Source organism: Notamacropus eugenii, chromosome 5, assembly GCF_028372415.1.
Source record: "Notamacropus eugenii isolate mMacEug1 chromosome 5, mMacEug1.pri_v2, whole genome shotgun sequence".
NCBI classification, from domain to species: Eukaryota; Metazoa; Chordata; class Mammalia; order Diprotodontia; family Macropodidae; genus Notamacropus; species Notamacropus eugenii.
Genome location: NC_092876.1, coordinates 452,889,556 through 452,904,893, shown reverse-complemented (window position 1 = coordinate 452,904,893; position 15,338 = coordinate 452,889,556). Strand labels below are relative to the sequence as shown.

Sequence of the window (15,338 nt, the reverse complement as noted above, 5' to 3'; positions counted from 1 at the left end):
GCTCAAAATCAGGTGTATGTCTTCCCTTTCCAGTCATATTGTAAACTCTTTAGAGTCCGGGAATCTTATCTCATGTTTATTTGTATCCTACAATCTGCAAAACAACATTAAACATTTGATTCATTGGTCTTGATGTCTGTCACCAGACATTAAGCATTTGATTCAGGAAGAGTACCAATTGGTGATATTAAATTTGGTGGTCCATTTTTCTGTATCTCTAGTTCATCTTGATAAAATACTTTTTCTTACATAGATAAGAGCATTACCTTTTTCATAGATCCTGTTTATAAAAGCTAAAAAGCAAAAAAAAATAGACTCTCAAATACAAAAAACTTTAAATAAATTGTATAGGCCTACCACTCTTTCCACCCACTTATGACTTTGGCCATCAATTTAGTTTCCTCTTTTCTGTTTTGTTAAAGAATCTTTAGAATTAAATATAGAAAAACTTTGATCACTTCCCTTCCAATTTAATTCTGCTAATGCTAGAATCCTAGTAAATACTATACTTAGTAGAGATGATTATTTACTCCCCTCTTCAGCCTTTCTAAGGAGACTTCGAAATTCAGGTCCCTTCTAGTTAAATTCTTTTTGTTTTCACTAATAGTTCTTGCTTCCCCATTTAAGTCTCTATGCCCTTGTTCTTTTTAGGTCTTGTCATTTGGAGATGAAGTAACATTGGAGGTGACTTACTATGCTCAAAATACTTAAATGACAAATTAGGGCAGATCTATATACATATGCACATGTATGTACATATACAACATAGGCTCTTTGAAGTTATCAAATTTCTGACCACCTTAAATACTATTAATAAGAGATAGTGTGCTGCAGTGGATAAAGTGCTAGATTTGATGTCAGAAACACTTGAGGTTCAAATCTCACAGGTGACACTGTCAGTGTGAATTCCTGGGGGCCTCAGGTCATTCGCTGTGTCTTATCTTAAAGGTATTAATTTTCATTAGACTGTGATCTGGAAGAATGGAGGGAGTTTGAACTCTTGGGGAGAAAAACACATTTTTCATTTTAATAACTGTCATTTTCTATCCACAAAATGCAGTAGTCTGCAGAAAAGCAGAAAATAAGTGAATAACAAACCCTGACTCTCCTTTTCTTCTTCTTTCTTTCCTTACTCCTTCTACCCTCCCTGTCTTTCTTCCTTACTTTTCTTTAAGTTTTAATTGAGGCATTGGAAGTCAAAAGCCACAGGTCTACTTTTTACTTCTGTCCAGAACTTAGAGACCAGTAGAAACTGCGTCATGCGTCTGGATCATGAACCTACCAAGAAAATTGTATTTTCTTTTACTTTTGTCTAAAGAGCAAGTGGAATTTTGAGCAGATTTGGAATTTGCTCATGTTGGAATGTTGGAATCATGGCAGTTGAGAATGTGAGTTGTGACTTGACAGTTGAGTACAACTGCTGCAGGGCAAGTCAGACCCCTTTGGCTAATGAAAAGTTCATGTCAAGGGAACAACAAAGCGACTGATGGTTTCGTGAGGACGAGTAACAAGTTTTGTGAGTCTTATTTTATTTCTATGAAATTCTGTGAAAAATATAAGAAGGAAATAGGGAATAATTTCAAAAAACCTCAACCAAAAAATAAATGTTTCATGATTAGATCTATTCACTGAAAAGAGAAAATAGTTCATTTATGTAATAAGTTTAAAGAAGAGAATGAGAATGGAAGTCAAGTCCTAAGATCTTATTCTGTCCTGGCTGCTGAGTGGCTGTGTGACCTTGGGGCAAGGCATCTCATCTCTCTGGGATTCAATTTCGTCATCTATAAAACGAGAGGTTGGGACTAAGGTCTTTTCCATCTCTAACATTCTATGATTCTATGGTTCTATGACTGCCATTCAGGAGAGCTTCTGGTAATTGGGTTCTAGGAGGATGCTGTTTCCTATGGCACCTTCAGACCCTAGAGTGATCTACTGGTGCTTCTAAATTTCGAGTATTCATGAAGGAGATGACCAGAGCTGGTCATGACATAAGAAAGGAGCGTTTACCTGTAGATGTAAATAAATTATGTCATGGAGAGACTTATTGCTTTAGTTAAAATTGGATTGGAGAACTGCCTCCCTTAAGCGTAAGAGGAATTGAGTTATAGCTTGCTTTTCCAGGTTGATTGATGTAATCAGTTATTTAGGGACATTGTTTTTTCAGTGTTATTGAAAAATCTCAATATTTTATATAGCCATGAATTAGGCACATCTAATTTTATTGAAATTTGCCTACTTATGTATTAATAAAGATAACCTACATACATGCCCTAGGTGTTTATCTTTCCTTCATAGTATGAATTTAATATTTGTTCTTATTGTAAATGTGAGGTTTATTCAAATAAGTTACAATGTCCCCTGGTGCCCAATGCAGCTTTGTTCCTCATGAGAAAATTTGTATACATATCTAAATTCTATTTCCTCAATAAGAATTTTTAGATCACAAAGAGAGGGAACTATTCAGATAATCTATACTGTACTTTAGAAAACTTGAGCTGATATTTATCCTTACCCCACGGTTAGGAAAGTAATTTTATCATACCTTAGTGATCTTAGCAACCCATCCTGCTGTCTTCATTCCTTGTCTCACCCCCCTTATTCAGAGATGAGGCAGCTAGGTAAGTGCAGTAGAGAGAGTACTGGACCTGGAATCAGGAGGACCTAAGTTGAAATATAGCCTCAGATACTTAATGGCTGTGTGACCCTGGGCAAGCCATTTAATCTCCATAAGCCTCAGTTTCTTTAACTGTAAAAGGGAATAGTATAGTACCTACCTAGCATGATTGTTGTAAAGATAACATAAGATGATATTTGTAAAACACTTTAAAAAGTATAAAGTACCCTATAAATACTACCTATTATTATAGTATGGAGGTGACAAATTAATAAAGAGCCTGGATTTGTAGAGAAGGTAGAAAGGAGCCATGATGGCGTGGAGGTGCCAGACAGGTGATAAGAAGAAGAAAATTGGGATTAATAGATAAACTAGAATTTGGGGGAAGAAAGTGAACGAAGAATTAGGCTTTTGTATGGCCAATGATACCAAACACAAAGCTCTTTTCCCCCCTCCCCACTCTTCACCCCCGGCTTTCATCCCGATCAACTTCTCTCTAATATTTGACATTGTTAATCAGTCCCTAATTCTGGAATCTCTTCTCCCTGCTCCTAATATATCAACTTCACCACCTATCAGTCTATGATTCCTTCACAGTCTTCTTTCACCTTTCTCTTTCCACTCACTAAGGGTAGGTATCTACTAAGGTTCATGTATATACTCCAATGATTTCCATTTTATCTCTGTGAAGATAACTCCCATTTCTGTAGTTGAAGACACAATATCTTTCCTGAGATCTAGTATTTATTTCCAAATGTACGTGGGACTTCTACGTGACTGTTTTACTGATCCTTCAAACTCAATGTGGTCAAAGTTGAACATTATCCTTCTCTCCAAACTTCTTTCCCTAGATTTTCTATTTCTCTCTCTCTCTCTCTTCCCCCCCCCTCCCATTTCTTATGATACTATCAGCACCTTCTCAATCACCCTGGCTCAAGATCTGAGTCCTCTCACCTCCCTTACCCTTACATTCAATCAGTTACCAAGTCCTGACTATTATACCTTGGTAATATATTTATCCCCCTTTGTCCATTCAAACTGTCACCAATTCAAGCATCCATTGTCACTATTTTTTTCTATTATAAATAGCTTCCTAACTGGCCTTACTAGCTCTAATCTCTCTTTTTAAAAATCTGTTCTTCCCACAACTATCAAAATAATCTGCCCAATGCACAAATCTGACCATGCAATTTCCCTGCACTACAAACCTCAGAGACCCCCTATTTCTGGTAAGATAAAGCATCAACTCCTTAGCTAGATATTTGATATCCCTTAAGATGTCTCCAGACTATATTTATTGTTTAGTCATTTCAGTCATGACTGACTCTTCATGGCTCCATTTGGGATTTTCTTGGCAAAGATACTGGAGTGGTAGCCATCTCCTGCTGCTCATTTTACAAATGAGGAAACTGAAGCAAACAGGGTTTAGTGACTTGTCCAGGGTCACATAGCTAAAAAATGTCTGAGACCAGCTTTGAACTCAGATCCTCTTGACTTTGGACCTGACCATCTATTCACTGTGCTACCTAGCTCCCTTTACCAAACCGTCTTAGAGATCCTAAATAACTACTTTCTTTCATATCTGCTGCAATATGAGGAAACTGATTTTCAAGCTGTTCCTTAATAATGAGCAATAGGGGATTACTACAACCTTTTGATCAGGGAGAAATCTGCTCATACTTGTGCATTTGTAAGATTATTTTGGCAACTTAATGATAGCTGGATTAGAGATGGGAGAAACCAGAGTCATTGAGGCTAATTAGGAGTCTAGTAAAATAATTTGGGGAACTGCTGGTGAGGGCTTATGATAACCGTAGTTAACTTTGAATATCAAGAAGACAACAGATGGAAAAGATTTTTCTAGTTAGAAAAGTTAGCTAAAAATTATAAGCATGCAACAACAGATTGGTTATCAGGTTATGGTTTGGGGAGTTTATTGAGTAAGGGAGTGACATGATCTGACATGTACTTTAGGAAAATCACTTTAGTGGTCGAGTAGAGAATGGACTGGAGTGGAGAGAGCCTTGAAGCAGGTCGATTCATCAGCAGGTTATTGTAATAATGATGAGGTGAGGGGATGAGGCCTGCACTAGAGTGGTGGTAATGTCAGAAGAGAGAAGGAAGCATATTAGAGAGATATTGCAAAGAAGAAATCAGCAGGCCTTGGCAACATTTTGAATATGAGAAGTGAGAGAAAGTGAGGAATCCAATATGCCTCCTATATTGCAGCCTGAGGAGCTGGAAGGACAGTGTTTTCCTCTACAGTAATAGGGAAGGTAGGGGAGGGGGATTAGGGAGAAAGATAATGAGTTCTGTTTTGGACATATCAAGTTTAAGATGTCAATAGGACATTAAGCTTGAGATATCTAAAAGGCAATTGGAGATCCAAGATTTGAGGACAGCAGAGAGATGGGGGCGGGAATCATCAGCATAGAAATGATAATTAAATCCGTGGTAACTGAGGAGATCACCAAGTAAAGTGGTTTAGAGGGAGAAGAAAATAGCACCCATGACAGAACCCTGAGGTACACCTACCCTTAGAGGGTAGGATCTGGAGGAGGATCCAGAAAAAGAGACAAAGAAGGAGCAATCAGATGGGTAGGATGAAAACCAGGAGATAGAGTGGCATCCCAAAACCCCAAAGAGAAGGAGGAAAGAGTGATCAAGATTGCAGCGAGGTCAAGGAGAATGAGGGTTGAGAAAAGGCCACTGGATTTGGCAAGTAAGAGATCGTTAGTAACTCTCGTTAGTAACTCTGGAGAGAGCAGTTTTGGTGGAATAAAGTGAAAGCCAGATTGTAAAGCATTAAGAAGGGAGTGAGAGGAGAGAAAGTGGAGGCACCTACTGCAGATGTCCTTTCCAAGCAGTTTAGGTACAGAGGGCAGAAGAGATACAGAACAAGAGTTAGTTTTGTTTTTTTTTAATAGGAGAGCCATGAGCATGTTTGAAGGCAATAGGAAATGAGCCAGTAGAGAGGGAGAGATTGAAAATAAGTGAAAGAGTGGGGATGACAGAGGGGACAATCTGTTGGAGGAGATGGAGTGGAACAGGATCATGTGAGCAAGTTGAAAGGTTAACTTTGGAAGGAGGAAGGCTACGTCATCACGTGAAATGGTGAAGGAGGAGAAAGTAGCAGAAGGCATCTGAGTAATATGAGATGAGGAAGAGGAGGGAAGATTTGGTGCAAGGCCTCATTATTTTCTTGTAAAATATAAGGCAAGGCTCTCAGCTGAGAAAGTGGGGGGACAGGGAGAAGGAGACATAGGAGGTTTGAGGAGGGATGAAAAGGTTTGGAAGAGCTGCTGTGAAATGTGGGATAGTGAATTGATAAGACCAGCATAGTAGGATTGCCTAGAAGCAGCGAGAGGTCAGTTGGGGTTATGTAACATAAATTTGTAGTGGACTCAGAATAGTTGCTTGATTTTCTACACCTTTGTTTAATAGTGTTTGTGCAAGCACAAAGTTAACACATGGTGGGCATGATACAAAGCTGAGGCTTGTCTGGGTGAAATCAGTGATAAGAAAAGAGGGCTAGAGATTCAAAAGAAGAAGATAACATAGAGGTAAATTGGTTCACTGAAAAGTCAAGATGGGGAGAAGAGAGAGTGCAGGGGAGATGGCTAGGGAGAGAACTGAGGGATCAAGGGATTGGAGTCATGGCACAGATGGAGAATAGAGCTATGTAAAAAAAAAAAAAGCAGAGGGAGAGGTGGAAATCCAATAGATTATTGTCATTTATAAGGAAATTTCAGGATCCTTGAACGTGGATTTGGTACATTTGTGGGTGATGACAAGATCAAGGTATTGTGTTTGTGTGAAAGCTAAGGTGAGGTGGAGAAGTAGATGATGGGAGGTGAGTATGTTGAGGAACTAAGCAATAAGGATATTTGAGGAAGAATCTATATGTATGTTGAAGTCCCCTGGTATAAAAGCAGGAGTATGGTAGGAGAGGAAAATTATGACCTAGGTGTCAAACTCATTTGGGAAGGAAGGGGAGTGACCTGGGGGTTTGTGGACAATAGCTATCAGGATTTTGATTGGGTGGTAGATATCAATAATGTGAACCTCAAAGGAAGAGAGCTTACTGAGTGATGGAGGAAAGGGGGGAATCTAGAAGTGGTAATAGAGAGCAAGGAGTATTCCAACTCCCCCACCTTGACCAGTGAGCTGAAGAGAATGAGCAAAGGTGCAGCCAGTACTGAAAAGGGTAGCTAGGGAAGCTTTAGCATCAGGGAAAATTAGGTTTCAGCAAGAGGTAATAGGTAGAAGGAGTGGGAGTGGAATAGATTTAAGAGGAAGGAAGCCTATGGAACAGGCATTCCAGAGGGCACAGTGGAAAGGGTTGAGTGGATTTAGGATGAAACCTTGAGGTGGGAGAGTCAAGAAGGATGAGAATGACGAACTGGGTGGAAGGGGATTATGGAGTGAAATTTGGATGATTATTTACAATAAATTGGAGAGAATAAAAATAAGAGAGAAAGAAGGAGAATGATAACATGAGGATGCATGGGAACAAGGACACAGTAGAAGGTCTGGTCCCATCCAGGTGAAGGACTCTTACCTCTTTCTCAAGAGTTTGGAACAAAGGCTATGGTGTTGAGGGGTTTTGAGGTATAATGATGGGCAGATGAAAGACTTTATGATAAATGGTGTCAATTCTTTTTAGCAAAGTAGGAATAAGAAAAAGAGAGATTGGGTATGAAGGGGCGTGGAAATGTTAAAAGTGGTTAGAGGAAAGCAAAGAGGGAGTGTGACATATTTAATCCTATAATTGCAATGATCATTCTTGGTCCAGAGAAGATATAATAAAACACTTTCAGTAGAAAGGTAGGGGAATAAGGATATGAAACCTGACATATCTCTTCAAATACATGTTGGTTGATTTTGTTTTAATGTTTTTCTTGTTACAAATCATGATTTGGTGAGAGGGAGATTATATCAGGGGATGACTATAATATAAAAAAAAAGTCATCTTTAGCTTCCAACTCTAGTTTCTTTTCCTAAACTTGTACTTATACTCATAGGTTGTATCCCCAGAATGTGGCTGCTCCCCTCAGATTCTAGGGGTAACCCTGTGGAATTGTGCTCCTACCATTATAACTCAAAAGGCCCAGAATTCTTCTGACTCAAAATCAGGCAGTGGACACAAAAAAGATCTTAGCAAAAGCATTTACTAAGAGGATACAATGAGGAGAGTAGCTACAAAAAGCTGATGTAAACCCCCACACAGTGTCCAGGAGAAGAGTGGGCATAGGGTATAGTGATATAGGGAATGTACATGTCAAGACAACGTAATAATGCTAGAATTGCAGAGCCTAGCAGTCCTTTTCTTCTCATATAGTCATTTTCTGTGGCCAATAACTTTCGTTTATTCATAACTAATATTTATATAATTCTTATTATATAATAAGTCAGGACCTATGCTAAGGGCTTTACGATTATCTCAACCCTAAGAGCTGGGTGTTTTTGTTATCTCCATTTTATAAATGAGGAAACTGAGACAAACTGAGGTTAAGTGACTTGCTCAGGGTCACACAGCTAGTGTCTGAAGTTGAATTTTAACCTCAAATCTTCCTAACAGTTGTCATTATCTATTTTCCATCTATATCTAGTTCTCTTTTCTGCTTCTAGGAGTTGTGCTCCTTGAAGCTTCTTCCTCCTTCTAAGGATTCTCTCTCTGTGGCTGCATCTCTCTGGGATGTATATCTCTCTGCCACTCCACATAGGGAGGCATGTCTCTTGAACTCTCTCTCTTCCTACTGTTGGATGTCTCCCTCTGGGAGATTAAATTCATTTCTAGACTCCGCGGCTGATGTTAAGGGAGAAGAGAAGAAATCTCTTCTTCTTCAGGGATCTCACTCAATAAATTTTCTGGTCCTTTGTTGACTTCCACTTTCAAATTGCTTCATGACTTGCTTTTTTAATATATAAGCCCAGGGAGTGTGATTGATCCTTTCAGTCACTAGACTGTGTCAGTGGCTACTAGCCAAAGACCTGGACCTTCTAATCGTCTAGGTTCATTGGGGAACTTCTTTAAGGCTTATTTTAGGGTTATAGGATAAGTCCTAAACACTCCTTTATGCTTCTTTGATTATTCTTGTGATGTAAAAAAACTCCTTACTACCTTCTTTCTGAATCAATAGCAATTATTTTTAAAAGAATGTCCATCAGGGCAGAATAAGAATAAGATGCGTAGCTGAGAATACCCAGTGGAGATTAAATAACAGGATATTGCTGGCATCATTGTATGCCTTCCTCCAGGAATGTTCAGCAGCTCTACAGTGGGGTTAGGGAAGTAACCAAGATTGAAAACTGGCAGAGCATAAATGATGGAAGGACATGAATGATGATGGAAGGTCAAAGAAAACAAGTTTATCAATGGTGGAAGACAGTCCATTTTTGTCCTGCTGATTCCATATGGGGTCAAGCCTAGGAAGGGCACAAAGTGAGATCAAAGCAGGTATGCTTGGAAGAGCAGAGAGGCATGAAACACTAGAGGTCACAGAAAGGACAAAGAAGAGATTTAAAGGAATGAGAAAGATCAAGAAATGGGCAGATAGTAGGAGAGTTATGAGCAGTGAGGGGAATTATCAGAATTCAAAGGGATGGCTATGGTACAACCAAGTTTGATGGTGAGAGCTAAGGAATGATAACCCATGTGAGTGGCTGAGATGGAATGAATATTATGGAAATATGGGGTTTGAAGAAGCTAATGAAGTCTCCAGATATGATGGAATGAATGGGTTTGATTGGAGAGAAAGGCTATAAGCTAAGTACTGAAATCCTGGAGAAAGGAAAGAATGACCTCAATGCCACAGGACACTGTAACAATAATTTGGAATAGATGATGCAGATGGACTCCAAAGAAGGAGACATTACAAAGTGATGGTGGCAGAAAATATGGAAGTGGTGGTGAGGGGAGGGAGTAAGGAATATATCAATTTTTGTCTCCTGACTCAGTAAGACAGGTGAATGAATGAGCAATCAGTATTGGAGAGAGTGGAAAGGCTGAGATACTTTCGGAAGAGAGTCAGGTTCCTGCGAACCCAAGACAAAAGTAAGGAAGAGGTCAAGGATGAAAACAGTTGGTTAATGATAGAGCAGAGGTTCCATAGACACAGTGAAAGGAAGTTAGAGAATGGTAGAAACTGGGGAAAGCAACTAAATAAGGAGTAAGAGTGGAGGATGAGGTCAAAGTGGAAGGTTTTTACCACTACAAATTGTAATTCTGAGTGGAGATTTATGAAGCAGGAAGCAGGAGTTTGCTACTATAGAAAGGGAAAGCATATTAGTTGGAGCCTCTAGTTTTTGGTTTGTTGCATACATTATATTGTTATTGTTCAGGGAGTGTTCTCCATGTTCTCTTCTCAAGAACCAGGAGTCAAGGGGGTGGAAGTAGGAAGTAGTTCAGGTTGGACATATGGAACAATAAGTAATTGGGTCATCAGAACCAGGACTAAACACATGATGCCAGCTATCTCTATAGGCTTATCTCAAGAGGGTAAGGGATCGAAATCACAAAAATATTAAGAAGGAACCTGGATGTCCTTGCTGAGTTCAAGTCATTTGGTCCAGATGGAACTACATCTTTAGGACATTGAAATTATTTCCAGGTGTGGCTACTGAGCTACCAATGACATCTGAAAACTCGTCGAGAATGGGAGAGACTATATAGGACTTGAGAAGGGAGACTTTCCAATTTAAAAAAAAAAGACTTGAATCTCCAAGTTCTAGGCCAGTAAGTTTGACTTCAAAGACTGAAAAATTCTAGGATGTATTATTAAAGAGATAACTAATTAGCATCTAGGAAAGGAAATGATGTTCACAAGGATGCAATATAGTTTCATCAAGAAAAGGTCCTGGCAAACGAAACTTAGGTTTTCTTTTGATAGTGTTCCTAAACTGGCACATCAGAAGAATGCCGTAGATAGAATTTACCTAGATTATGCATCCGATGAATTCTTTTATGTTATTCTTGAAAAGAAATGGCTCAGTAGTACAGTTAGATAAATTTGGAAATAGTTTACTGACTAGATCCAAAGAACGTTCATTGATGTGTCAGAATCAGTTTATTATTTTGTATTTATTTAATATTTTGTTTTCCCCCAATGACATGTCAAAACAATTTTTAACATTTGTTTTTAAAACTTTGAGTTCCAAATTCTCTCCTTTCCTCCGTCCCTACTCCCCATTGGGGACAAGCAATTCGATATAAGCTATACACGCGTGGTTATGCAAAACATATCTATGATAGTCACATTGTAAAAGAAAACACAAAAAAACCCTCAAGAAAAATGAAGTAAAAAAACCCACCTATGCTTCAATCCGTATTCAGACGCCATGAGTTCGTTCTCTGGGGATGGAGAACATTTTTTATCAAGTCTTTCAGAGCTTTCTAGGCTCATTGTATTGTTGAGAACAGCTAAGTCATTCACAACTGATCATCCCACAGTATTGCTGTTACTTTGTACCCAGTACATCTCACTTTGCATCAGGCCATGTAAGTCTTTCCAGACTTTTCTGAAGTATCCTGCTCATTATTTCTTATCTTTCTTACTTACATCAAAAAAATTCCACCATAATCACATACCACAACTTGTTCAGCCATTCCCCAATTGATGAGAATCCTCTCAATTTCTAATTCTTTACCCCCAGAAAAGAGCTACTATAAACGTTTTTGTACATATACGTCCTCTTCCTTTTTGTTTTTTAATCTCTTTTACGATGCAGACGTAGTAGTAGGCCTTGCTAGGTCAAAGAGTATTCATGGTTCTATAGCCCTTTGGGCATAGTTCCAAATTGTTCTAAAAATGGTTGAATCAGTTCACAATTCTACCAGCAGTGTATTAATGTCTCATTTTCCCCATATCCCCTCCAACATTTGTCATTTACATTTTCTGTCTTATGAGACAATCTAACAGTATAAGGCAATACCTCAGAATTGTTCTAATTTGCATTTTTCCAATCAATAGTGAATTAGAATATTTTTTCATATACTTATAGATAGCTTTGATTACTTCATCTGAAAACAGATTATATCTTTTGATCATTTATTAATTGGGGAATGGCTCTTATTTTTATAAATTTGAATCAGTTCTCTATATGGTTGAGAAATGAGCCCTTCATCAGAGAAACTTCCTTCAAAATTTTTTCAGTCACTTTTGCTAACTGTATTTGCGTTCTTCCTATCCACCCACCCCGTTTATTCTCTTCTCTCTCTCCTTTCACCTTGTGCCTACTTAGAAGTGTTTTGCTCCTGACTACCTCCTCTCTCAATCTGCCCTACCTTCTATCCCCACCCCCACTTTTATTTCCTTCCCCTCCTGCTTTCCTGTAGGGTAAGATAGATTGACCCAATTGCCTGTGTATGTTATTCCCTCTTTGAACCAACTCTGATGAGAGTGAGATTCACTCACTCCTCCTTAATCCCCCCCTCCCCTCCTGTAAAAGCTTTTTCTTGCCTCTTTTATGTGAGATAATTTACCTCATGCTACCTTTCACTTTCTCAGAGTCAATTTATAAAGAAGTTTCTAATCAAGTGATCCAGAGATCTGTGCTTGGCCATGTGCTATTTGACTTCTGCATGTGAGTCCGGGTGGAAAAGACTCATTGATGAAAATGTCCATATGACTGTCCTTGGAGCCCATGATAACCTGCTTCTCTAGTCCTGCTAGATCAGAAGATTATAACTTCTTCATGACTTCTCTTTGCTAGTACATTCGATGTAAATATGGTCATCTAATCTGCAATTATGACAAAAGGTGGATCCATTACTCTGATGTTTACCAGATAGAGGTGTTCTTATTTCAGATTTTTGTCCCCTCCATTCTCTTGGTCCTCGACCTCTCCATGGAGAACAGGGTTATGCACTGCTCCATTTCTCCCCTGATTTTCTCAAGTTCTGTGACTCTAACTCAGCACTCGTGGTGCTGCTGTTCTGCTTTTCTCTCGTGGTTCACAGTTTCTAAGGCCTGAGTCTTGAGTCTTGAGTCCTGTGGGTTATGATGAGCTTTGAAGCTTAGGAGTACCTACCTCAATTTGGATGTTATTGGCGATGCATGGATCTGAACACATCAGGTGCATGAAGGTTACATACCAAGCCCTAGAACAGTCTCTGCTTCTTGTGTTTTCAGGATCCACAGAGACTATTTGTATCTGTCTCTGCACCAGTCGCTCCACCCTGAAGAGGAACTCAATAGGTTTTTCTCCTTTGTGCTGCACAGCATTAGAGACAAAATTAGCATAGGGGTCTTCTGATCTGCTCCCTCAAATATGTCAGCTAAACCTTTTATACAGTCATACCAGGTAACATCAGACCTTGCCTTTATGAGGTTATTACTGCCATAATAGCTATTTTCCTTCGGCTATTTGTCAGTCTCATTGCAGTGTCCCAGATGCACTCTTGCCTTCCTACTGCAAATCTCCCAAGATTCTTCTCCTGGTTTATGTTGAGAGAAAATTTGGGGCCTGTGGCCCCATCTTTATTCATAGGTAAATAGAATTCCTAGACTTCATTGTGACATTCACTCTTTCCTTTGACATTCATGCCTCCTTTGATGAGAAGGGCAATTTAAGCAATTTCTCATCTTCAGAGAGTGGACAAGTCTGAAATTCCCAGGGATATCTCCTTACTATCAATTCCTCAGGTATATTTCGGTGGTTAAAAACCTCACACACGACTAGGAAAACATACTGAGTTGTCTGACCTGCCTTCTTAATTTTATCCTCTCCCAGTCTTTTCATTTTTCTGCCCAATATCCTTAAGATTTCTTTATTCTTAAGATAAGGGTCTACTCCTACCACTAAGAAATTGGTAGGCTTTTCAACTGCAAAAGCAAGAGAGTTCAATGAACTTAGTTCCCTCTTTTCTAGGAATTACTCTATGTGTGCATATATTAATACACAAATATTAATGCAATTAGTAAATGTGCAGTATTGCAACAACAATGATCTATTAGATTAATATCCTATGCTTAAACAATATAAGAGTACAACAAAAGACATGAATTCAAATGATGAAAACATTGCCAATGGCTTTTTCATGAATCAACATATAAAAATTAGTTGTTTCCATAACATTTTGAAAAATGTAAGGACCTTATCTTATACATGTTTATAGTTATAAACAGGCAGATGACAAGGCCAAATACTCATTTGTTTAGTTTTCCAGTACAGAATCTCAGATTGAAAACGGCAGGAGGTGCTAAGATATTGCAACAAAAATTATATGAAGAAGGTTATAGGAAATTTTGCTATGAGAGGAAGAAGCAGTTTGGGGCCACTATAACAGCTTCTTGTACAAGTATAATAGCCCAGGGACACAGAACTACCAAAACATCCTTAATTACAACTGGTTTCAGGTGAAGATAGCATAAGCACTCAAGTGTACGAAGGGATACTACTGCTAGGTTCAGAATTAACTGGGTGGGAAGATTTCTTGTATGGGAAGCTGAGTCAAGAGGGTTCTACTTTAACCTACCCAAGATCACCATCTCAACCTTTGTCTCAGGGACAGATATCTACTGGCTGTAGGCCATGGTCCTTACTGCCACTGAGCTGCTGGCATTTTCTTTGAAGTGGTAAAACGTTTGCTCAGGGATGCAGCAAACCTGAAAATGAAGCTCAAAAAGAAAATTCATGGTCCCAAAAGGTTTTACCTTAGACAGCAAAGTGTCACTAATCACAGTCCAGTTGAAACTGTGATGATTGAAATCTCCCAGAGACAGAATTTCTGAGTAATTAACAATAAATTTATTAATTAGGCTAGCAAATAATGAATACATTGATGATCAGTGATTTCTCTCATAAGAATGCCAAGGGAGACTTTGAGATGCCTTAAATATCTTCTGAAAGGGAATTCCCCTGACAGGTGAAAATCAGCTTTGATTGATAGACACTTAATGAGGAAGTGGAATAAAGTGATCTAAAGGTGGGTTTCCATTCCACCTGCTGAGAACTTGGCTTGATCACAAGACTCAGCAGCCTCCAGCAATCTGGGCAAGTGAAGCCATTTCTATCCAGACCTCTCTGGTTGGTTTTCTCCTTTACCAGCTGGATCACCCTAAACTCTAATGGAGAGGACAAATGGCTGGGGTTCCTTTCCCCACAGTAAAGGCTCACTTGAGACTGCTTTTTATTTATGCATTGAACAGAAATCAGGTCTCCTAGTTGGGTGGGGTTCCATCCAAAATAGAGAAGCATGTGCCTTGAGGGCTAGGAGCAGTCTCATCAATTGGCCATGCCCTTCAGAGACTGACTGACTTTAACCAGAGTGGGACCTTTACAGAAATTAGAAGGATAAAGGGTGGATCACAATGAATAGTCTTTATTAATGTAATAGTATAATACTGATTTCTCTCAGAACAATGGTTATGAAGACTGTTTTAAATTAACAAATTTCCAGGTTCATGCATTTAAAAAAATTACTTTGTCTTATTAAAAGCAGCATTGTAGGAGCAACATATTTCACTTGAAATGAGACCAGAATAAATTCAATTACACCTGGATCTAGTTCCCAAAGGGTATCACACATAATTTCAAGTTGTAATTTCAATTATTTAGTATTATGTATTTCACAAACTTTTCTCTATTTACTTTCAAATCGAGTTGCAATTGCTATTACTGTAGTTTCTATAGTTCCACACAACCTTCCCACTTAAAGCCAAAACTTCCCTCAAACCTTTCTTTTAATGTCTTGTCTTATATATACATCTCTCCTGTGGTC

At 38.7% G+C, this 15,338-nt stretch overlaps 1 protein-coding gene across 1 annotated transcript in view; it reads left to right on the top strand.

Annotated features, from left to right (window-relative positions):
* The first annotated feature begins 1,371 nt into the window (after positions 1-1,371).
* The window catches only part of ZFX (zinc finger protein X-linked), a 113,601-nt gene continuing 99,634 nt past the window's right edge, over positions 1,372-15,338 (top strand). The window contains exon 1 of the mRNA XM_072615245.1: positions 1,372-1,516. The gene's annotated coding sequence lies outside the window, so the exon portion shown is untranslated. The remainder of the gene's footprint in view (positions 1,517-15,338) is intronic.